Consider the following 16,270-nt stretch of genomic DNA (forward strand, 5'->3'; position numbering starts at 1 on the left):
TTTTAAAAATTTAAATCAGTTTTATTTAAGAATTTCCAACATTGATGACTCATAAACAGCATCCAAGCACGGGACACAGAACTGCAGCAAACAGCATTCTTATGGGTAGCTAACAGACATTAGAGTTTTCAGCCTTCTTTGAAACACCTGAGCTCACTGGTGAACTCTGCTTCCAAGTACTCCTGCAAAGCACACCACAAGCTCAGTCCATGTTCTCAACCCATCAGCTTCAGTTCACATTACCACACTGACATATCATAACAGAAGAGAACACACACCATACAGCATTCACAGCAGTCGACAAAAGGTTAGGGGAAATACAAGTATTGTTTCACTTAACGCATTCAACTAATGTGGGTTACCTAAGAACAAAACTCACTTAAAGTCTTCCAACAGATGTGGATATCCTTTGAATGCAAAAAACATTCATATGTTATTTGCTAGCATTGCTCTCTGCACACTCTCTCACCAAAACCACAGGATTGAGAGACACATCTCGCGAAGTTAAAGAATATCCATTATGCACCACCAAGTCTCTCTCCTTTTCTCGCTCATACTATTCTTTTCTCCTCGTAGTATCCTTTCATGCCTTGGCAGCACCATCAATCCCACACAAGTGTTCAAACAGCTTTCTGGTTCCATATCACAGCCTTGCGTTCATAACGTTGATATGACTCCATGAAATAAAGAGTAGTGGATAAAAATGGGACGCAGCCTGTGCAGTGTGATGACGAATTCTTGAATGAGAAAGAATGTAGAGAGAAGTGTTCCTGTGGCAGAATACTTACAGCACTATTTTCAATGAAGTGCTTCTTCCATAAACATTTGAAATGAGATGAACTGCAGAGATTAAATGAAGGCTTCATATTGTGCTTTTGTATATGAGGGGAGACAAGTGTTAAAAAAACAAAAACAAAAGAACCAAACACTGTGACACCATGATCTCCCAAAAGGAGATTTTCCTAAGGGAAGAATCCATACAGTGGGGTTCAAATTAAAACAAGGAGAAAAGAATGTAGTTCTAATAAATATTTCCATTTTGAACATGCAAAGAATTCACTTAAGTCCAGGGATAAAACATTACAGGAGAAACCTTTTGATATCAATTGTAGTGTGCTGGTTTACCAATCAGGCAAACAGCAGTTCACTTTCAACCACTCAATATTTCAACCCTTTATGTAACAAAACTTATAAAATTCCTTTAGTGTTTCCTATTTTTCTAAAGAAAAATATCAAAAATACTGCTGATATACTCCACATTGAACAAACCAATTTTTGAAAATTCTTAGTACGTATGCATTTTACAGTATACTTACCAGAAGTTTAGAAAAATTCGAATTCCCACCATTCTATACCAACCAGCCATAACTCACTGTCTACACGTCCCAGCCAGAAGATTTAGAATCCATGCTTGAGCCAAAGCCTCCATTAAAACCACTGCCTGACTCTGCATTTGATGCTGATCCCCAACCAATTGCTGCACCAGAATTAGAACCACTGTAAGAATTATTTACAGAACCAAAGGCCTGATTTGGCTTTCTCTGCATGTTGCCTTGGCTTTGGTTATTACTCAAGGACCTGACTGGTTCTGCTGACTGGCTAACGTGCCCATCCCACCCCAACTGCTCTGCAGCGCTGCCTGGTCTGCAGCCATCATTGCTGGATTAATGCTGAAAGCACCAAAGTTCATCCCTCCACGCATATTACTCTCCTGATTGTTTGCTAAGCCAGCTCTACCTCCTCTACTGTTACCAAATCCACCCCGATTCTCAAAGCCACCTGGATTACCACCAAGTCTTCCATTTCTTTCTAATTGTCTATTGCTATTGTGCTTAGGTTCGGCATTAGATATATGTACGCTGATTCCTTTAATGATCAAATCCTCTCCACAAAGAGACTGGGCAACGTGATCATCTGCAAATGTAACAAAGGCAAAAGCCATGAGTGGTTTGGGAATGAAGACATCCACCACTTCCTGTACTGACTAAAGAACTACCACAGCTCATCAGCAGTCATGTCCTCTGTACAACGCCCCCAAAATACCTTTCTGCTTCTTAAAGTCTCATCCGGACTTTGCTTAGAATTAGGAAGCTTACAGTCACACCAATGTCCATCTATCATATGTCGCTGTGACATTACTTTCACCTGGATTTCATATTCCGTAAAACGAACAAAGCCAAACCCTTTTGAATGACCTGTTTTAAAATACTTCTTGACCTGCACCATAAGAAATTCTCCAAATCTACTAAAATATTCTTTTAGATCCTGTTCAGTTGTTTTCCATGGGAGACCCAACACTCTTAAATCAGATGTTTTTCTGGACTGCTGTTTTCACCTTTACTGCTGATGAAGCATCTGCCTCATCCATTTTTTTTCTGTTATCTTTGGGATAGTTGACAACATATACCAGATTTCCCCAGCCAGCATCGGGGGCATGCAGAATTCCTTCTACCAGCCAGACACCTCTCATACACTGGGACACTGGATTCTTGTAGTGTGGCCCACATGCCCCTGGAAACGGGGCTGTAACTGTGGACAGCAGCACGGTCCCATTGTCTTCTGATGGTGTTTCAATGGGCTCCTCATTCTCATCTTCGGTTACCCAACTATATTCAGACATCTTTTCTTATTTTTCCGTTAGGCCACTGCTGGGAAGCCCAACAAGGAAACCGAGCAGTGAGGGGTCCAAGAGCAGTCCAGCCACCACTTCGTTCTCACAAAATCTAGTCTCCTTGATTTGAAACCATTTTTCCCGCAATGCTCAAGAAAACATCGAGTCCATTCTCCTTAGTAGAGTAGAGTCCATTCTCCTTAGTTACTTTGTGAAGTTTTCCTTGACCTCCCAACCGCTGCCTCTAATATACCAAATTCTGGCCAGGTGCTTCTCCCATGCACCTCTGTCCCAATCTTTATCACAGTTAATTTAATTAATTATGTTATTGTCTGTTTACTCACTAGTATCCTTCAGTAAATTGCAGGCTCTGGCAAGAGACCATTCTATTTGTTCATCAATGGATGGCTTATGCTCAATGTTTGAGCATAGTGGATACTCAATTAATATTTGCTATATAAATGAATTATACTGTTCTTTTTTACTTTATATCTACAGGAGCCACTTTTTCTGGAAACAACATGCCCTCACTGAGGATTTGACTCCAACAAGAAATCTGTGAATTTGGCAACAAGTCAAATCTCTCTGGCCAGAGGGAACAAAACAGTGGGTCTTGTGACACTTGCAGGTATTTCTTTCAGTTTAAGAAAGCTTAAGGCAGGTCTCAGGAGTGACTACAGAAGGCCTGGGGCCAATTAGACAAAGGAAAAACCTAGAATTAACTTCAGACATTGACACTTCTCTTTCTTTTTAACGACTGTTAGCTCATTGTTTAAACTGTGAAGCAACTCAGGGGAAACATAAATTATGGCAAGAAACTGTGCTATATCCTTCATCTGGCACCAGGCTTAGTCTGGCTTATTTCTGAGCTGGCATATGCTGCTTGGATATTGTGATTTTCATTGTTTTGGACTGTAATAACTCTGAGAGTTTTTCATCCTATTTAGGAACAGCTCATTAGCAATCATTTAAATTAGCGGCTGTTTTTAATTTATTGAGGGAGAAGGTGGTGCCCTAAGGGGAAAGAAATCAAAAGGTTAAGTAATGCTGTGAACCAGGGACATGTCCTTATTATTACAGAATGCTGCCCCAATCCCAGTGAAGATGATAATTCTGATCAGTAATAGAAGATGTGTACATTATGGGACTTTATTTTAGTATTTAATTTTGATTTTTTTTTTTTTTTTTGCAATTGGGAAGAACTTGTACCAGTTTATTAGTTTATTAGTTTTCTCTTTCCTGGCTTTCTTGTGAAATTTGGCACACTTCTGGGAGGCAGTGGTTTCTAATGATGGGATGGAATATGAGTTATCAGCACCTACAAGAATTGGGCAGCACTCTTGGCTTTTGTCATTTATTCAACAAATATTTATTGAGCACCTATTATGGGGCCAGGCATTATTATAAGTGCTGGGAAAATAACAGTAAATAAAATGGAGATTATTTCTAGTTAAGGAAGATAGACAATACACATGATAAGTGAGTAAATCATATTTGTTCAAAGGTGACAGTGCTATATAAAAGAAAAATCAGGGTGCTGGGCATGAGGAGTGTGGACAGGGTTGCGGGGGTTGCAATTTTTTTTTTTTTTTTTTTTTGCAGCTGGCCAGTACAGGGGGTTGCAATTTTAAATGGGGAAGTGAGTTCTGCTGGTCTCTGGAAGAAGAGATTCCAGCCATATAGAGACCCTGAGGTGGACCATGGCTAGCACATTTGAGGAAGAGCAAGGAGGCCATTGTGGCTCAAGTGAAGAGAGCAAGGGGAGAGTGGAAGGAAATGAAATTAGCAAAGAAATGAAGGCTCAGATGGCATGGACTCATTGGAAGCCACTGTCAGCGCTTTTACTGTAGGTGGAGTGGAGAGCCTCTGGGAGATTGGGCAGAGGAGTGACTGGATCTGATGTGTGTTTGCAAGCCTTTTGAGAATGATCTCTAGGGAGTATGGCAGCGATGGCCGGCAGACCACCAAAATCCATTCTTCTTTTCCCTCAGTGCAGAGTTATCACTGAAAGCTCTAGCCAGCTAGAGACCATGTCTCCTGGCCTCCTCTGCATGCAGGTGTGGTCAGATGACCAGAAGATAGTGGAGTAGCCACTGACCTGAGAATGAAATGACCATGTGGTAGAGAGCTGCTTTGCAGACCTTAACCCTGCCCAGACTGTTACAGAAGAAGAAATAAACTTCTTGTTCTTCCAACTACTGAGAATTGAGGTATTTTTATCATACAAATCTAGCCTATCCTAACTAAGACAAAGGTCAAGAGCAAAATCAAAAAGACCAATGAAGAGGCTGTTGCAGCAGTCTAGGGAAGAGACTGTGATGGTTTGGACTAAGGTGGTAGCAGTGGAGGTTGAACATGAAAAGCTGTCAGATCCTGACTGTATTTTGAAGGAGGTAGAGCCCACAGAATTTTATGACAGACTGGATGTGGGATATAAAAGAAAAAGGGGAGTCATTTGACTTCATGGATTTTGTGCTGATACTTAGATAAGGTGAGGGAAGTCAAGTGATGGAACAGGTTCGAAGGAGGTGTACTTGGGTTTAGGTTTGGGGTGTGCTAAATTTGAGATGCTATCAGTCTGCAAGTGAAGATGTTGAATAGGTAGGGGGATATGTAAGGTTGAAGTTCAGGAAGATGTCTTCCCACGGATGTTAACTTGGCGTCATTAGCGTATAGATTGTTCTTAAAATCGTGGAACTAGATGAGCTCACTGTGGGAGTGAAGTATAGTTACAGAAGAGGTGAAAGGACTGAGCCCTGGGGCACTTTGTCTTTAACAGGCTGGGGAAATAGGAAGAAAACAGTGAAAGTGACTGAGGAGGAGCAACCAGTGAGAAAGAGAGAAAACCAGCAGAGTGTGGCGTGCTGGAACACACTGACCGACTATACAGTACTCAGATGTGAGGATCTCTGTGCAGCTCAGCAGGGCCCACAGCCAGGAGGTAGACTGGAATTGTTCCTCGCCTCTCGGGAGCAGGAGAAAGCCATGTAAACTGGAAAGATTATGAGAACAGCAGCCCAGGAGGCCTAACAGAGGGGCAGGAAAGAGCTTTCCCTGTGTAGAATACCCTGGCCACAGCAGAGGTAGATTGGGAAATATTTGGATTCTATTCCTTGAAAGAAAGGAGAAAGATATATTTTTCTGAGCAATAGTGATAATCAATCAATTCTGTTTTAGAGAAAGAACTGGTGGTAGAGAGGAGGGTGGATTTTTGGGAGAAGATGAAAATTTGGCAGGTATTTACGGGACCAGTACACCAAGCTGGAGATAAGTCATCCTCTCAAGCGCCTTGTGAGCAATACCCCAGCGACTTTAGTCAAGTTGGGATTAAGGGGTTGACTGTGAGTGCAGTCTTTCCCCCAGACCTGGTCCTTCACCTGTGTCCTCCATCTCCGCAAGTGGCAACATTTTCTACCAAATTGCTCAAGCCAGAACCTGTTAGTTATTTTTAACACCTTCCTCTCCTTCACCCCCATGTTCAATCAATCACCAATTGCTGAAGATTTTGGCCTCCTAAAAATCTCTCTAATTTGTCTGCTGCCCTTCACTAAGCCACCACTACACTCTCACCTGAATGCCCCAATAGCCTCCTGACTTGCTTCTTCAAAATAGCCCCTGAATGCTCCCTCTGTTCATAGATCACACAGAGGCAGCAGGCACTTTGAAAAATGGAAATCTTATCACCTCATTTCCTGGCTGTCCCTTCCTCCTGGGTTAAAATCCTGAGGCTGACCTTCAAGGATGGTCTTGAACCATCTGATTTCGACATCTGTGGTCTGATTTCTACATGCCTCACCAGCTGTGCACAAATAAACATTTGCTGAATAAGTGAATGAATGAACAGACTAAGACAGCCTCACTTTGGGCAAGTCACTTGAAAATTCTCAGCCTCAGTTTCCTCATTTGTGAAATGAGAGTAGTAATATTTCCCTCGCTGGAATGCTACTAAGTTAAATAGTAAGATAACACAACAATAAAAGTAGGTGCTTAGCACTGCAAGATATATTCCATCATTCTAAATGCGCTAAATCAGTGCTTAGTACAGAACCTGATAAATGTACCCAATACATACTTGATCATGATGAGTCAGGGCTTTGGGGCTCTAATTATTCTAGGTGACTTTTTATTTCTATCAAATTTCCTACAAAACTCCATACCGCCTCATTTGATGCTGAACAGATAGCTGTATGTGGTTATTTTCAGCATCATACTGCTGCTCAGAAAAATCTTTGTTGTTTCCAGTGCCTGTGAAATCAAGTTCAAATTCCTAGCTTAGCATTCACATTTCTAATCTGTCCAACATATAGCCTATGCTCCTGAGAAATTAATCTCAAACAAAATTTATAGGGTTTCTAAGGAATTCCAAGAGCTCTGTTAGGTGCTGAACATTTCAATTTAACTATTAAAGACTTGTATGGTGTAGTTTTAGTACTCAAGTGCTGTTTCACTTAAAGAAATAGTCCAATTAGAATAATATTATCATTAAAAAGGAATTTCATTCTTTACATAAGTCTCTCCAAGGATATCAACAGGACTCATGGCCCTGGAAACACAGCCCTTCACCTTGGCAGCTGTCAAGGTGCACTGCTCCAATCTCCCTTCAAGAGAAGCTGCTGTGAAGAACATCGTTGACTGACAGCCTCCAGCTGCCACACTGGATTCAACACAGTGTTCACACCAAGGCCACGCTTTGGCTGGGCTGCACCCAGCCAATGAATGGCCAAGGCAGGGTGCTAGAGAAATGTGCTGAGGGCTAAGTCTCTCCCTCCCAAACCTCCTTCCTTCCCTCTCTCCTTTCCCAGGTGTTAGACCTGCATCATGGTCTGAAGTCTCTCCTGCTCCTCCTGCCCCCTCCCCCTTTATCCTTCATAGGCATTTCCCACAATAAATCTTTTGCATACCAAATCTCATCTTGATGTCTGCTTCTTAGAGAACCCAAATTAACACAAATGGTACCAAGATTGGTCCAAGACAACAATCAGTGGGATGGGGATTGGAGACTGGTTCATTCACTCCCCAGATGGCCAGGAGGGGCCAGTCTTGAGAGAAATATCAGGAACAGTAATCCTTGGTAGAAGGTGGTGGACCCAACTGTTAAGATTTCAATCTTGGTGATAGGGAAAAATGGCCCAATTGAGATGAAATGCTTTGGCTGATGCAATGATGCAGGTATTTGAAAGATGTGGGGGAAACAATGACAGGGAGGATAGCACAGTTGGCTGGTTACTGCTAAGCAGTTTTGATGCTCTGCAGGGGGATGATGAGAAACTGAGAAAGCTCACAAGCAGTTAAAGGCTAAGTGTGTGAGCCAGAATGAGATTGGAGGTGCTCAGTTTCCCTGGGTTTGGATTTCAAGACACACTTCTAGGTTTCAAGCCACTCCCTGAGGTCTCAGGCCTCTCCTCTGGCTCTCCCCTAGAGGAAAGTTACCATTGCTTTTTGGACTTATTTTCAGCACCAACACAGAGAAACTGAGCCCTCAGGGGGCAGACTCATGCAAATCCAGTGGCTGGGCATGCTCAGTAGAGAGGGGTATTAACAGCTCACTAATAGCCAAGCATGCCCTGTAAAGTGGAATTTATATTCATTAGATAGCATGAATATATATTAGAGAGCGAAACTATAAAACTTGAATCCTGGCAGAAGGCAGGGTTGCTGCTCACTTTCCTGGGGCCACCCCACACTTCACCAGCTGAGGTGTGGATGCCTTCTTTTTGTATCAGACTTACTTTCAGCAAGTGGCTGCTCACTTTCTTGAGCCAGCCTGCACCTTGTGCTATACTTTTTAAGTATGTATTTCTTACTTTTGTATTAAACTTGGTGCAGACCATGCTTGGTCTCTGGAGCTAGGCTGTACTCTCTCCGTGAAATCTGTATCTCTTATACATGACATTAAACCTGTTCTCACTTTCTGCTGTGACTCTGCCCTTGAATTCTTTCCTGTGGTAAACTCAAGAACCTGGTAAGAGGATGGGGTGGGTTGAGACCTACTATCAGACCTTCCAGACCCTCTCTTCTGTTATCAAGAGGACCTCTCTGGTAACTTTTTTTTTTTTTGTATGTAAAACTTTTTATTCTTTCTTAACTTAACCTTACATCACAAAGAGTTTTCTCTATCATGGAAAGGTTCTTTCCAAGCGTAATTTTTGGTGGCTGCATAATGTGATGGAGGAAACACTTTTGATATCCTTGAGTTTTTTTGCTTTGGTTTTTTTTTTTTTTTTTTCCTTCTTTTTTATTTTTTAAACTGACTTCTTTACAATTAAGGGGAAGCCTACCTACATGGTATTTCTCGAAATTGAGAGATTATTTTGAGTGTGTTACAGGCGTTCCCTTCTCATCAAATAATAGCCAGGTCCACTTAGGAACTGGCTAAGAGACAGAGCACAGCACACACCTGGCAGCACTCTCTGTTTATACAGTTTCCAGAGCAGGGTGCTTTAAGAGTGAATGTGTACGTACCACTCCTTATTCCAGGACATCAGGTATAAAGCAAACCTGTGTGTACAAGAGCAAGAAGCTTTACTCCTCCCTCCTGTTCTACCTAGGAAGCTTGACTTTTATGTGTTCATATTGGGGACCCACTAAAGATTTTCTCTGAAAAGAGAGTTTTGCTGCTCAAAAGCTTAAAAAACCCCGACTTAGTCCAATTCCTTTATCCTACAAGTGAGGAGACTGAGGACCAGAGCCTGGAAGAGTCTTCTTGGAAGGCAGAATAGCAAAGCCAGGGCACAAATCCAGGCCTCCTGCCATGCAGGCCAGTGCTCTCTGTGCCACAGATGAAATTTATCTGGGGTCTGGAAGCAATGCTTCCAGAGAACACCAGAATTGTCGTACTCCAAGGACAAGTTCTAAAATACCACACTGTGGAAATCAGAGTGTAGAATTTGAGAGTCACAAGTCTGGACTGAGAGTCTGGTCTTTTTTTTTTTTTTTTTATCTCCAAAGCTGTCTTAGCCATCTCAGGCTGCTATAACAAAATTCCACAGATTAGGTGGCTTAAACAACAGATATTAATTTCTCGCAGTTGTGGAGGCTGGAAGCTCAAGATCAAGGTGCTGGCCAATTCAGTTTCTGGTGAGGGCCCTTCTCCTGTCTTGCTGATGGCAGCCTGTGTCCTCACATGGAAGGGGTGGCGGAATGAGGAGGGGATGAGAGAGAGAGAGCCTCTCTAGTAACTGTTAAAGAGACCCTTATCTCCTGCAGTTGAAAGGGATCTTAGCTAGAGAATGGCCATCTTTGGAGCAACTAAGACCAAGCAGCAAATTTCAGTTAGCCATCAACTTAGGAACTAATAATCATCAATTCCTTGAGGCTAACAGTACAATTGAGAATCTGACCTTAAAGCTGAAACTGCCTGGGAATGAAATCATGCCCCAAAAGGATCCTTCTCAAAAGTTTATTTCTGTTTATCTCCCATTACACCCTGTTATGTTGATTTACTTTAGATGTTGGCACCTAAAATTAAGAATTGAAACTAAGTTTTCTTGTTTTTCTTACCTTTCTTAAATAACTACAAACAAAGGAATTCCAAGAGAAAAGCAAAGCACCCTAGCTGATTATTAACTCACCTTCTTGCTTAAAGGAAAATTGCATCCACATTAGTTAGAGACATGAGTCAGGTATTTTTATGTTCCAGTGATGCTTTACTGCTGTTATTGTCTTTGAGCTCTCCTTGGGAGATAAGGACTCCTACCCCAAGATAGCATCAAGGGTTTGAAACTGACCAGTCCCCCAATTGCAGATTCCATGACGCCAAAGCACCCCGTCCATCATGGGACCTTGACATCTGCCTCAGACCCTCTGCTGATCCTGTGAGCAGCCTCTCACTTTGCCTACAGAACAGAACCCTTCACCTTCCTGCTTCTTCCTCTTTATAAACTCCACAACAGGCATCAGAAGGTGGGAAGATTTTTAGCCTTGTCATCCTCCAGATGCCAATTATCTGAATAAACATTCCAATCCTTGTACCAGCTTTCAAACTTTTGGGTCATTTGTTTAGTGCGAGAGGGCAGCTGAACCTGTTAGCAGTAACACAGTGGAAGAGCTTACACAGCTGAGGAAGATCTGTTTATGCTAAGGCCAGGTTGGGCAGATGGGGGTCCCTAAAACACGGGATGGGGACATCTGGTTGAATGCTTCTGAGGATTTTGTTTTTACAGACTTCCTTTAAGTCTTAGAGATTGCAGAGGTGTTCCTCTTCCCCTTAGTAAGAGTTAGTCCTCCCTTGTGCAGAAAGACACAGCAGATGTCTCTCTCTGGTGAGATAAAAGGCACTCTCCCCTATAGCTGCCTACGTTCTCAGATCACCCATTATAGTTGAACTAGTGTCCCCTCCCCTAGCACACACCAATGGCCATGTGGGATGTCATATGACCACCTGTCAGAGGAGTAACAAGCCTGAGCTTTGTTTACAGAGGGACCAGTTTAGTAGGTGGGTGTGAGCCAAAAATGGATGATGATTGCATTACAGTCACAGTCAGGGGTGGCCTGGAAAGACAGTGGAGAGGGAAAAATCTTCCCAAAGGGCAAGCTCTGAGTGGTACTGAAGCAGGACAGAATAGGGACATGGCCCAGGGAGGCTGTTCATAAATATTCAGACAGGATCAACATTAGCTGTCTCCTTGTTTTGCAGTTAATCCCCCATAATGAGCTGATGACAGCTTAACCATACTACCCATCAGCTGGAAATTTTACGCCTGGAATTGTTATACCTGGAACTTTGTGGTTTACAAAAACCATAACGCTTGCACACTAAGAGAACAAAAGTGCAGATGACTGCTAGACAACCTTCCACCCATGACACTAGACTGGAAAGGACAAAGTAAGGGAAAAGTGATTCCACTGTGTATGACCAGAAACTTCAGAAGCTCAGGGACACATGACGGGAAGCTGGTGCAAATTTTCATCAGTCTATTAGGACTTAATTACTCTAGATCATCCTCCATGGCCAAATATTCCTCCTTTTAGTTAGGAAAGAAAAACACCTCCATCCCAGAATAGCATATAAACCTTCCCCCTAAGAATCCAAGCATGTTCCTGCCTTGTGAAGACACCCGTGCACTCTCCTCCACGTACTTTCACTTTACAATAAAACCCTATTATTTGAATGTTCCATCTATCTGTCTCTCTTCCTTTTCTTCCACTAAGTAGGTGCACAATGTTTTGTGGGCTCCTCTTGGTCCAGTGAAAGACTTTTCTTCACAGTTTGACCAAGAACCTGGAATGCCATCCAGTAACAGCATAACTGGTCATTCACTTGTGTGTGTGTGTGTGTGTGTGTGTGTATTTATATACACACACATATATATACATACAGATTCCTGGTCAGTGGTGATCACCTGGATGGCTGGTCAGGGGCCTGGATTGAAAGGGTCTGGAAGATCAAAGGCAAGATCTGGGGTGGAGGCATGTGGATAGACATAGGGGAATGGGTACAAAGTGTGAAGGTTTTTATATCATGTTAACAGACACACACCAGAAGTCATCCACTGTGAAAAATGCACTAAACAACTGAGGAGACAAAATGACTCAGTCAGTTGACATTAGCCAGACTTCGTCATCAGTAAATCTGAAACTGGGATGATAGGCACATGAATGGAGTGGCACAGATGGGGCTATGCATGTTTCCAACAGCGTGGACTCCTACTTCAAGGCTGACCAGCTACTGCTGCCTCTCAATGTCCAACCTGCCAGCCATGTGGAGCAACACTGACCGGTCACTTGTTGGCCAGTTGACTATACTGGGTTCCTTCTATCCTGGAGGGACTAGCACTTCAGCCTCGCAGGCTAGAATCCTTTGCAGTATGGGTTTGCCTTTCCTGCTCACAGGGCCTCAGCCAGCACCATTCATTGGGAGTTACAGAATTTCTGACCTACAAGTATGGGATCCCACAGAACACGGCATCTGCCCAGGGGTCCCACTTCACAGTAAAGGAGATATGGGTGTGGGATCCACTGGTCATATTGTATATGGCATGTGGATGTTTTAAGAGGAGCTGCCTCTTAAAAGGCCACAATAACCCACTGAAGGCACAGCTGAAAGTCTACCTCAGAGGAAACACTCTGCAAGGATCGGTGCTACCCTCCCCTATATATTTTAAATCAGAGAACTCTATATGGCAGTGTCCTCGTAAGGAAAAACACATGTCTGGGAATCAAGGAGAAAGCAAAAGTAGCTGCATTTATCATCATTCTTATTTACCCACCTTGTGGTTATGTGCTTCCAGTCCCCCACAGTTCTGAGCTCTGCAGGTTTTGAGTCCTAGTCCCCCAAAGTGGGTACACATGCAAGGGGACAGGTAAGGCTCCTACTGAACTACAGGCTATATCTGCCACCAACTCACTTGAAACTCTTTGTGTTCAGAGATGAGCAGGCAGGAAGAGAGGACACCATTTTGTCAGGGATAATTGACCCTCATCAGCAGGAGAAGGTTGGGCTGTTTTTACACAATGCAGGTGGAGAGGAGAACATGTGGAACTCACAAAGTTGACTTGGGCACCTGTTGGGAAAATAGAACAATTTAATCAGGTCCCATTGCCTTAAGCCCTGTTGGGGGTGGTGCAGCACATTCTTTGTAGATAAGTTGTGTGTGGGTGGAGTTAGTGCACATGGGTGGTGTCGCCACCTTGGCTGGTATCTGCCTCGGGCATTAGCCCACACGTGGCCATGCTCTCCAACCTATGGCTTCCAAGGACCTGTTTGCCAGTTACCTAGCTCATAGACCTGCATGTGAGGGGTCTGGTGACCCAGCCTGGCATGTGAAGGGTTTGTGACCCCACCTGGTGTGTGAAGGGTTTGTGACCCAGTCTGGACAATGGGCTTGAGGGGTCTGTGAGCTCCAGCCCCAGCCCCAGCTCAACAATTGGCCCAGTTGGCAGGATTACCAGCAGGTAAAATAGTTCGACAGCACCTCCTGCTATTCCCTGGTCCAGTTGTCAACTGTGGATGTTTATAGCCTAGCCCAAGAAGGCAGTGGTAGAGCAAGAGCTCAGACCCCTCAGGAGTGCAGGTTAGTGAAGCACCACCACGTAATCCATCTCCCCTTGCTGAAATGGTGTCTCAGGCTGAGGGGGATTTAGAACAGATAATAGGAGGAAGAAGATGAGCATCAGGTGTGGCCCTGAGACCACCTGCAGGGACAGGGTTGTAGTACATCATACTAACTTCCCTCTTCTAAACTTCCCCTCAGGAAAACTTGGAGGATGTCCTAAACATATAAGAAGACAGGATAACATTCAGAGAAATATTTGTCATGCATTTAACTAACAAAGAAGTAGAATCCAGAATACATTTTTTTTTAAACTCCTTAAATCAATAAGAAAAAATCAACAACCTAATAGAAAAATGGGAAAAGACAAGAACTGGTATTTCACAAAGGAAGAAACTATATAGGCAATAAGCATATTAAAAGATGCTCAACTTCATTAGTAATTGGGGTGATTCCAATTAAAACCAAATAAAATATATTTGAGAGGGAGGCAGGAAATAGAGTTCACTGAATCATATTTTTCTCTTTACAATGTCTACATCTTATATTGCTATATACTATGTTGCTAGTCTACATAGGTATTATTATTTCCAAACAAGTTTGAATACTTCTTACATGAACTAAATCATACAAAAACGTGCTTATACTCATACAAATTGCTAATAAAACAATAGCGCATACATTATTCTCCTCCTGAAAAATTAGTTTTGATTAAAAAACCACTGATAGAGTTTGGATGTGTTGTCCCCGCCAAAACTCATGTGAAAATCTATTCCCCAATGTGGCAGTGTTGGGAGCTGTTTGAGTCATGGGGGCAGATTCCTCATGAATGGATTAATGCTCTCCCTGGGGAAGGGAAGTCTGAGTGAGATCTCGCTCTATTAGTTCCCACGAGAGCTGGTTGTTCAAAAGACCCTGGCACCTTCCCCTGCTCTTGCGTCCTCTTGCCATGTGATCTGCTTGTACCACTGGCTGCCTGCCACCTCCCGCCATGAGTAGAAGCAGCCTGAGACTGGCACCAGATACAGCTGTCCCTTATTCGTAAGCCAAATAAACCTCCGTTATTTATAAATTACCCAGTCTCAGGTATTCTGTTATAGCAACACAAAACGGACTAATATAACCACTGAATTGTCTAAGTCTCTGATTTTAAAGGTGAGATCCAAGACAGGTGTTATGTGATTATTAAATCTGTTTTAGCTGTTTTATAATTGCAGTCTTATTTGGATCATGATAGGTAGGTAGGTAGGTAGATGGATGGATTGATAGATAGGTAAATATAAATAATGAAATTGATTTAGATCAAAAGTCACTGGTAGTTATCCCTTGGTTTATCTATTTACTTTTTAAAAATAGACTTTATTTTTTAGAGCAGTTTTAGTCTCATAGCAATATTGAGTAGAATTTACAGAGATTTCCCATGTACATTCTCCCCAGTTGTCAACCTCCTCCACCTGAGTGGTACATTTGTTACAACTAATGAACCTACATTGACACATCATTATCACCCAAAATCCATAGCTTACCTTAGGGTTCAGTTTTGGTATTGTCTTGGACAAATTTATAATGACATATATCCACCACTGTAAAGAATCATATTTATCATACCGAATAGTTTCAGTGCCCTAAAAATCCTCTGTGTTCCACCTGATTCATTTTTCCCTTGCCCCTCACCCCTGGCAACCATTGATCTTTCTACTGTCTCCATAGTTTTGCCTTTTCCAGAATGTCATATGGTTGGAATTATACAATATGTAGTCTTTTCAGACTGGCTTTTTTCATTTAGTAATAGGCATTTAAGGTTTCTCCATGTCTTTTCATGGCTTAATAGATCATTTCTTTTTAGTACCGAGTAACATTCCATTGTCTGGATATGCCATAGTTTACTTATCCATTCATCTACCGAAGGACATCTCGTTTGCTTCCAAATTTTGGCAATTATTAATAAAACTGCTATAAACATTGTGTGCAGGTTTTTGTGTGGACATAGTTTTCTACTCTTTTGAGTAAATACCAAGGAGTCAGATTGTATGGTACGAGTATGTATTGTTTTGTAAGAATCTTGGTTTATTTTTAAACAGACAGCTTAATCTCTCTCCTTTGGCCAAGAATTCCACACTGGAGCACTGAGAGGCATCAGTGACTCTTCATAATCGGCCATCCATGCTTGGAGGTAACCAATGCAGGCAATCAGAATTATGCAACCTTTGGTGGGGTGGAGAGGGAGATGTCAGGGATAAGCATACAGGAGGCTTTGAGGCACTGGAAATAGTCTATGTCAATCTGTATAGAGGGAACATGAAAGTTGGTTTTATTAGTCTTTATACTATATATAAACTATGTATTGTATTTATGAGGAAACATAACATAAAAACAAAATTTTAAAAAGACTCTATTACAAGGTGCTTGTGGCTCTGGAATCTCCTAATAGTTGTTCACAACCTTTGTATGTTTGTCACATGCTTTCAAGGTTTAGAACTTTTTGCTGTCTGCTTGAAGGTTGTTCAAAAGACACTAAAAATGTCTACAAAAATCACAACATTTAAGTGTAATGACCTCACAATCTGCAAAAGCATCCAGTTATCGTCCCATTCCTCAAGTTTCCCTTCAGCACCCACTGGGTGGTGTCTGACAGAGCCACCTTCTGCCCTGACCACATTGCTGCCCC

General features: G+C 42.4%; 1 pseudogene; it reads right to left on the minus strand.

The window, feature by feature from the left end:
* Positions 1–1,376: 1,376 nt before the first annotated feature.
* LOC134362522 (TAR DNA-binding protein 43-like) lies at positions 1,377–2,620 on the minus strand (annotated as a pseudogene).
* Between the last annotated feature and the right edge of the window lie 13,650 nt (positions 2,621–16,270).

The sequence above is a fragment of the Cynocephalus volans genome, chromosome 1, assembly GCF_027409185.1.
Source record: "Cynocephalus volans isolate mCynVol1 chromosome 1, mCynVol1.pri, whole genome shotgun sequence".
NCBI classification, from domain to species: domain Eukaryota; kingdom Metazoa; phylum Chordata; class Mammalia; order Dermoptera; family Cynocephalidae; genus Cynocephalus; species Cynocephalus volans.